Source organism: Petaurus breviceps, unplaced genomic scaffold (genome assembly GCF_028583685.1).
Source record: "Petaurus breviceps papuanus isolate PSGF00001 unplaced genomic scaffold, PetGlider_PUasm1.0 38, whole genome shotgun sequence".
NCBI lineage: Eukaryota > Metazoa > Chordata > Mammalia > Diprotodontia > Petauridae > Petaurus > Petaurus breviceps.
In genome coordinates this window covers 92962135-92970760 of record NW_027186304.1, presented here as the reverse complement: position 1 = coordinate 92970760, position 8626 = coordinate 92962135, and the positions used below count along the sequence as shown (strand labels likewise).

The 8626-nt window shown below is 38.2% G+C and overlaps 1 long non-coding RNA gene and 1 other non-coding gene across 2 annotated transcripts in view; both read right to left on the bottom strand.

The window, feature by feature from the left end:
• LOC138170186 (uncharacterized) overlaps positions 1-5674 on the bottom strand; it is a 39019-nt gene extending 33345 nt beyond the window's left edge. The window contains exon 1 of the long non-coding RNA XR_011170558.1: positions 5490-5674. This is a non-coding gene — a long non-coding RNA (uncharacterized lncRNA). The remainder of the gene's footprint in view (positions 1-5489) is intronic.
• On the bottom strand, positions 4427-4533 carry LOC138170757 (U6 spliceosomal RNA). Its single transcript, XR_011170736.1, has one exon. It is a non-coding gene; the product is annotated as a U6 spliceosomal RNA (small nuclear RNA).
• Positions 5675-8626: the final 2952 nt, after the last annotated feature.

Genomic DNA, 8626 nt, shown 5'->3' with positions numbered 1-8626 from the left:
AGAAGGAGAAGGAGAAGGAGAAGGAGAAGGAGAAGGAGAAGGAGAAGAAGAAGGAGGAGGAGGAGAAGAAGAAGAAAAGTAGTAACCATTGTTTTAGGTTGATCCCCTCAAGGGATATTTTGCAAGTTCTATGAACAAGATATGCATCCTCTTTCTTGGCTGAAATGATCCTCACATGTGTCATTCCTTTAAATTAAGAGGAATTCTGTCATACTGAGATGGAATAAGGAGTCACTAAGGTGAGGTTCAGGTTATCTGGAGGTGGGGAAGTGGTTTGTATTCAGCTTACAATAAATTCTTTGGCACATTGCACATAACAGCCACCTTTGTAAACTGTGTAACTCTATTCCAATATAATCCAAACAATGATCTTATTGTTTGGACTTAATTCTGCATAGCCAGCAACTCACAGGTCATTTGGTATGAATCCAGAAGTTTCTCAAATACAGCACTCATACAAGGAGCATTTACTTTCTTTAATGAACACTTATGATTGACAAGTCAAGTGAGGTAAGAGTGAAGCCATACATGTCTTCTGCTATTCTCTAAAGGGATACCCTAAGTATAGCTTATGCCTTCTTCATTTGTATACACATTTTATACCCCTTGACAATACCTCTTATCCATATCAATATATCTGGATAAACACATGCAACCTATGCATACATACATACTACACATACATTTAAATATATGGGTTATAACCTAGGCTAGATTTGTGGGGGGTGGGACAAAGGCCTGTTCATCAGAAGTAAGTTAAATATCCACTGTGATAAAAGGGAAGTTTCAGCAAGAAGAATTAAAAAATATGTATTTAAATCATGAGAACTCGATGCCAAATCATGTAAAACAAGTGACTTTAGTAAAAGACTACATTGTGTATTAAGTAATTTAAAATGTTAAAAGTTCCAAGGTTTACCATATAACTTAGTAAATGTAATTATTTTACTTTACTCTATTTACATCACATACAGTTGCATTATATTGATCTGTCTTCATGACATACCATCCTTTGCAGAATGTAACCTCTTTGTGGAAAGTGACCATGCCATTTGTTATATTTGTATCTCTGTTGCCTAGTGTTTTGTCTTGAAAATAATAAGCTCTTAATAAATGTGTGTTCACACGCAGTTCAGTTCTTACTAGACAAATACATCACCCTTTCTTACCCAGAGAATGAGATCAATTGGAGTTATCAAGAAAGCAAACTCAAGGCATATCTATTTAGAGAAAAGATCAGGGAAAGTCAGCCATACTTAATAGCAATCTCAGTTATCCAATAGCCATTTACTATGCAAACCAAACTTTCTCATAAACATTATATAATTAATGACATCCATGTTATACTTATCTCAGAGAATTCCAAAGCATGCCAATCCTTCAAATCTATTGCTAGAGCTCTCCCCAAAGAACCTAGAATATATATCCCAGTGCCCACCTAAGCTCACAAACCACCAAAGTAATATTAATCAAAGACAATATCTAAAGTAATGGTAGCCTAAACCTATAATGATAGTCCAAAGACTTACGATGTCATACCTCCATTTACTTAAACAGGAGTCTACTTCTTAACCTTGGATTGCTATCCAAGTAGTCACTGCTGCCTAGTCTCCTGCTGTTTTAAGTCCTGTCCATAAATTATTTTTAGTTATTAGTAAATGGAATGTTGATGTTCATGACAATAAAACTGAGACCTAAGGAGCTGCAGTGACTTTATCGACCAGATATATGGTGAGAACAAAGGTTATTTGTCTTCCAAACCAATGACATTGGAACTCAACCAATGTTTGTTTTGGTAGTCCATTGGCTGCTATTGGTCAATCAATTGGTAAACATTTATTAAACACCTACTATGTGCCAGACACAGTATAAGTGCTAGGCATACAAAAGATGCAAAAGTCCTCACCCTCAAAATCTTACAGGGAGACAGCATGCAAGCAAATATATACAAAGCAAGCTATGTACAGGAGAAATAGGAAATAATGTAAGGCACTAGATTTAAGAGAGGTTCTGAAAGAATTCCTGTAAAAGATGGGATTTTAGTTGGGGTTTAAAGAAAGTCAGGGAAATCAATAGATGGATATTAGGAAGGAAAGAATTCCAGGCATGAGAGACAGCTGTAGAAAATGCCTGAAAGAAATCAATGAATTGTCTTAGTCATGGAACAATCAGGAGGCCAATATTAACTGGATTGAAGAGTACCTATCAGGAACTAACTTGGAGGAAGACTGGAAAGGTAGGGGGAGGGGCTGGGTTATGAAGGGCTTTGAATGCCAAACAGAGTGTTTTGTATTTTATGCTGGAGGTTATGGGGAGTCACTGGAGTTTATTTAGTAGGTGGGGAACATGATCAGACCTGAACTTTATGAAAATTTATAGCATATCTTGGATCACCTATCTACTAGAAAATATTATGATGTATTAGATAAAGTACTGGTCTAGAATTGTTTTCCATTCATGTATCCATTAATTCCTCAGACACTACCCAGATAATGTAAAAAAAAATATGAAAGTAGACACAAAAAGATTCAGTAACTAATTGGGCGTGAAGATGAGTGAGATGAAGAGCTAATGATGTCTCAAATACTATGAACATGGTTGCCTGTAATAATTAAGGTACCCTTGAGGGAAGTTAGGGAATTTGGGGGCAGAGAATATCAAGAACTTTGGATCTTCCATTGGTCATCCAATTTAAATATCATTCAAAGCCAGACAATTTGGATATTTAAGATGAAGGACTCCTATTCCTTTTTAATATGACATGTCATCATGCTCTATTTTCTTCTAATTTACTACAATTTCTGATAAAGAGGAAACTTTTGTCCAAGCCCACGTCCACCCATTACACATAATAACAATATTTTCAAATATTTTCAAATTATATAGCTTGATCCCACCTCACCTCTTCTCATGGAGAACAAACTTGAGAGATTGCCCCCATAACCATCACCCTATTTAATCATTCTCTATCTCCTGGTTTTGTCCTACTGTATGCAAAAATTCCAAATAATAATAATAACACAATAATATCTAGTATTTATATAAAGCTGAAATGTTTACCAATTTTTTTCATATATTATCTCATTGATCCCCACAATAACCTTGTGAGGTAGGTGCTAATATTATGTCCATTTTACAGATGAGGAAACTGAGACTAAGAGGTGAAATGACTTGTCCAGAGTCACAAAGCTAATAAATGCTTAAGGTTGAATTTTCATTCAGATCTTCCTGACTCAAGGTCCACCATTCTATGTACTGTATTACCTAGCTGACTACTGAAGTCTCCCTCATCCACAAAAACAAAAAAACACAAAATCCTCAGTAGACTACTATCCTTTTACATTATCATCCTGTGCCTCTTTTCTTTTTCACAACCAAATTCCTAGGAGGAAAGTGTTTATATATGTTTTATGCACTTCTTTTCTCCTCCCAGGCTCTTCTCAAGCTTTTGCAATTTGGCTTCTGATTTTGTCATTCAACTGAAACTGTTGTCTCTAAAGTTACTAATGATCTCTTGATTGCCAATTTTAGTGGCTTTTTCTTGATCTTTCTCTTTTTTAACCTTTTTATGGAATTTACCATTGAGGGCTATCCCATCCTCTTGTATACAGGACACTACTTTCTAGCTCTTTGTTCTTTTTCTGACTGTTTCTACTTAGTCTCCTTTGATGATTCAGCCTTCACGTCATGCCCCTTAACCATAGTGTACTGAAAGGCTTTTTCCTAGCTCCTCATCCATTATCTCTCCACATTCTTTCACTTTGGAGCCTCATCAGTTCACATGGTTTGTCATTCCTATGCAGATGACTCCCACAATTAAATAGATCCAGACCTAATCTCTCTTGTGCTCTAGTCCCATATTTCCAAATGCCTTTTGGATATTTCAAGCTGGATTCATTAATTGAAATTTCAACTCAACTTGTCAAATAGAATGTATTATTTTTCTTCTTGAAACCTTCATTTCACCCAAACTCCACTATATCTGTCAAGCATGACAATGCTTCCATTTCCTCTTTTTTGTAGACTTTGTCTTATTCAGTATTATTCTTGTCTCCCTCCTCCCCCATGTCTCATCCATTGCCAAATCTTATTTTTTATCTCCTCAAGATTTCTCACATCTCTACTTACACAGTCACCATTCAGGTTCAGTACTTCATTACCCCCTTGTAATATTTTCCTATTTCATCTCTACACCTCAAATCAACTCCACTTTTCAATCCATTCTCTGCCCAGCTGACAAAGTATATTTTCTAAAGCATAAGTTTAAATCCTGTCACTCCCCTAGTTAATAAAACTCAAAGGTGTCCTATTGCCTCTCAAGTAAAAAAAAGATTTTTTTAAGTTTTTAAAGTCCTTCACATCCTGGTCCCAAATTACTGTTTAGAGAGTTGTTATTGGGGGGGGAGGTTTAGAATTTTATACAGAATAAGATAAGAAACACTTCACAAATGTGCATGTTATCCATGTAGAGGGGTCATTTGAATCTTCTCTGTATTGTTCCAGTTTCAGTATGTGTGCCACCAAAGAGAGAACCTTTCCAGGTGCTTTCCATAATTCCTAAGCCAACCTACCCTTTTCTGTTTCTCTCACACAGTACCCGAGCCCTCGTCTCTGTACCTTTGCACCTAGACTAACAGCACAACCCACTTTAATTCTATCTCTGAAAATTCCTTTTTTTCCTTCAAAATTCCACTCAACCATCACTTTCTGCACAATACTTTTCCCGATTCTACCAGATACTAGCTAGACCTCCCCCACACACAATTCACAATAAATTTATATTGACCCATCTGTAGATCAGTTTTGAGTATAGTCATTTGCTTTACTAGAATGTACCTATAAAGACTTTAATAGTTCCTTCATTGATAAATGATAAAGTCCAAGAAAGTTCAAATCCCCCAAGTCATACTATCAAAGTAAAGCCTACTTGCTGTAGGCTCCCCTGTTGCTACTGGCAGGGGGTAGAATATTAACTAACCACCCATTACCTAGGTTTCACTCTCTCTCATGCTGAGCTAGTCTTAAATCTTGATTTACATTCCAGATGTATGTCCTGCTTGAACCAGAAAAGAATCCTATAAAAACACAACCCACTTCACCAGTTTTGGATACCTAGTTCCACCAAAGACACTAGCTAAAAATAATCTGTCCATTACTCCCACACACTTTGTCTTTGTATAAAGCTTACTTGCTTTCTCTCTGTTCACCCCCCTTTTGTGTTGTGTTTTGTCTTGTGGTCACACCAGTTTTCTCCTTATAAGTATCACCTCATTGCCTAGAGTTGGTACTAACTATATAGGACTGTACCCACCTTTGGTGTCTACCTGATCCACCTAACTCTGACCTGTGTCTCCAAGAAGCTGTAGGAGGCAACCATAATACTGTAAAATATTTCAGCAGATGGGCTAAACCAAGTTGAAGGTAATTGAGGAGACTCAAACCTGTCAGTGAGTTAGGGATGTATCTACTCTAAGCATGTGAAGACTTACCCCAGTAGAATAGGTAAATGAGAACAAGGGCCATGAAGGCAGCTGAAGCAGGCATTGTGGAGCTCTTAGAGTTTGGTTAGACACCAAAGATGCCAAGGTCATCCATTGCATCTTGAGCCATCACCAGTCATCTTGACTCTGTCCTGCCACTGGACTATGATGACTCTGGAAGAGAGAGTGAGGCCAATGACTTCATACAATCCTACCTCATTTAAATCTAATTTATGCCCAAATCAAAAGACATCACTCATACTATTTCACCATTTTTACCTATCTCAAAGTCCTGTGGAGACAGGCAAGTGATGAAACAGCAGGTGCAGATACTCTGGGAACTTCAGTCACAACCCTGCCCCCAGGCCATAGGGTATTCTCACTGGAAGCAGCAGAGGTATTTGGCAACCTTCCAGGTGTCTGAGTAACCTTGTAAGGATTGCACTGCTCACCTCCTTGTATGAGGAAGGAGCTAGAAAAGGTGCACTAAAAATTGTCTGTTTACCCAACTCCAACCTAATTACTTGGCTAGTGGGAACCCTACCCTGTGGTTGAAATACACACTCAAAAAATATACAAAAACTTCTGCAAACATGATTCCATTCATCATCAGTATATAGAATGTGCACACACTTATAGAAAACACAAAATCCAATAGACCTGAAAGATGAACCATTCTCATTGTGAGAGAACTCAGCAGGTATCCCATCCAAATAGCATCCCTGAGTGAAACAAGGCTGGCAAATGAAGGTCAGCTTACTGAAGTCAGAGTTGGATACGTATTTTTTTTGAGTGGCCACAGTGAAGGGAGTACCTTCACTGTGTGTAGATTTTGCAATCAAAACTAATCTAATCAACAAGTTTGCATGCCTATCAAAAAGAGCAAATGACACATTCATGCCACTTGTAGGAAAATGACTCATCACCATCATCAGTGGCTATACTCCCATCATGACAAACTCAGATGAGGTCAAAGAAAAAATTTATGAAGACCTGGAGGCCCTTATGATGATACATCAATGTGCCAAAAGAGTCACAATATAATTACAATATAAGTCACTTATAATTCTGGGTAACTTTAATGCTGCAGGAGGTTCAGACTACCAGACTTAGCAAGGAGTCCTTGGGAGGAATGAAGTTGGAAAAAGCAACAGCAATGATCATTTACTACTGAAAACTTGTGCATCTCATGACCTTCTCATCCCCAACACTATCTTCCATTTACCTAAATGCAATAAAACTTCATGGATGCAACCTTACAGCATGCACTGGAATTTGATAGACTATGTTATTTTAAGGGGAAGATAGAGACAGGATGTGAGAGTGACAAAGGTAATGTGTGGTACAGAGTACTGAACTGATCATAGACTTATCCTCTCCAACCTAAATATTTACAGTCAACAAAAGTGGCAGCCCCAGTGCAAAATGACTACCAGAAGAATTAATGTCAATAGATTAGAGCACTTCTCTGAGTGCTTTGTTTGTTTGTTTGTTGCTACCTTGGAGGGAAATTTGAACCAACATAGTTAACAATAGCTGAGCAGAAAAGGAGTGGGCAGCTTTCAGAGATTTGTTGTACAGCACTGATTTGTTCATCTGGGTCAGAATACTCACAAATGGTTTGACAAAAATAATGAGGAAATTCAGAAGTTGCTAAACAAAAAACAAGAATTCCCCAGGGTTAAACAGCATGATATTTAATCATCTCTAAGAAGGTACATTTAATTATATCAAAAGTAAAGTAAAAGCAAGGCTTAGAGATAAACTGGATTCTTGCTTCAGTAAGAAGGAAAATGAAATTCAGTTTTATGCTGATAGTAACAATCCAAAGTGATTTTATGATGCCCTGAGGCTGTTTATGGGTAAAAAAAACCTATGGTACATCTCCACTACTCAGTGCTGATGGAGCCACTTTGAATAGAGATATAGATATGATCATAAAAAGGTTGGCTGAACACTTCCATAGTGTTCTCAACAGATCATTATCAATAAATGCTGAAGCCATTGGCCATTTATCTCAGGTTGAAGACAATCCATCCCTAGCTGAAGTTCTAACTGTAGAAGAATCTTCTGAATACCATTCAGTTCACCTGGTGCTGATTCTATTCCAGCTGAGATTTAGAAGGTGGTGGGGTCTATTTCTCATATAAAAACTGATTGAAATTTTCCATGTCATATGGTAAGACCCCCAGGAGTTCAAGGACACCTCCATTGTCCATTACTCTAAAGATAAAGGAAATAGATTGCCCTGTGGCAATCACAGTGTGTGGGAGGGGGGGAGTCCTCTTTCTTAGTCATTGCTGGCAAGATTCTTGCCAATCCTCTTTTTTTGGAGGAGGGAAGGCAGGACTATTGGAGTTAAGTGACTCGCCCGAGGTCACAGAGCTAGTAAGTATGTAAAGTGTCTGAAGCCATATTTGAACTCAGGTCCTCCTGACTCCGGGGCGAGTGTTGTATTCATTGTGCCACCTAGCTGCCCTGCCAGACCCCTTTAATAGGCTGATCCTTCACCTAGAAGATGGTAATCTAGCTGAGAGCTAATGTAGCTTCAGAAAGAGCTGATGAACAGTTAATATGTTTTTTACCCAACTCCAGGAGAAACACCAGGAGCAGAATGGAGATCTTTACACAGTGTTTGTAGATCTGGCCAAGGCCTTTGATACTGTCAGTTGCAAGGACTCATGGAAAATTATGTCAAAATTTGGTTGCCCTGAGAATTTCATCAGTATTGTATGTTGATTTCATGATGGCATGCTTGCCCAGGTTGTGGATAATGAATGAGGCTCTTGTGCTTTCCCAATCATCAGTGGAGTGAAACAAGACTGTGTGCTTGCTCCCAGGTCCTCTGGGCACTTGTTCAGTGTTTGAGAGGCTCTGAAGAAAAGTGTGGTCGAAAAGCCATATTAGACTAACTATCAAACTGAAGGTTTACAGAGCCATTGTGCTGACCTCATTGTTGTATGTGAAACTTGGACAGCACCATGCCAGGAAACCGAATTGCTTCCATTTGAATTGTCTTGGGAGGATTTTGAAGATCACCTGGCAGGAGAACATTCCATACACAGGTCCTTTCTTGAGCTAGACTGCCAAGTACTCAAACTACTGCAGAGAAGCACACAACTCTATTAGACTGATGACATTGTTAA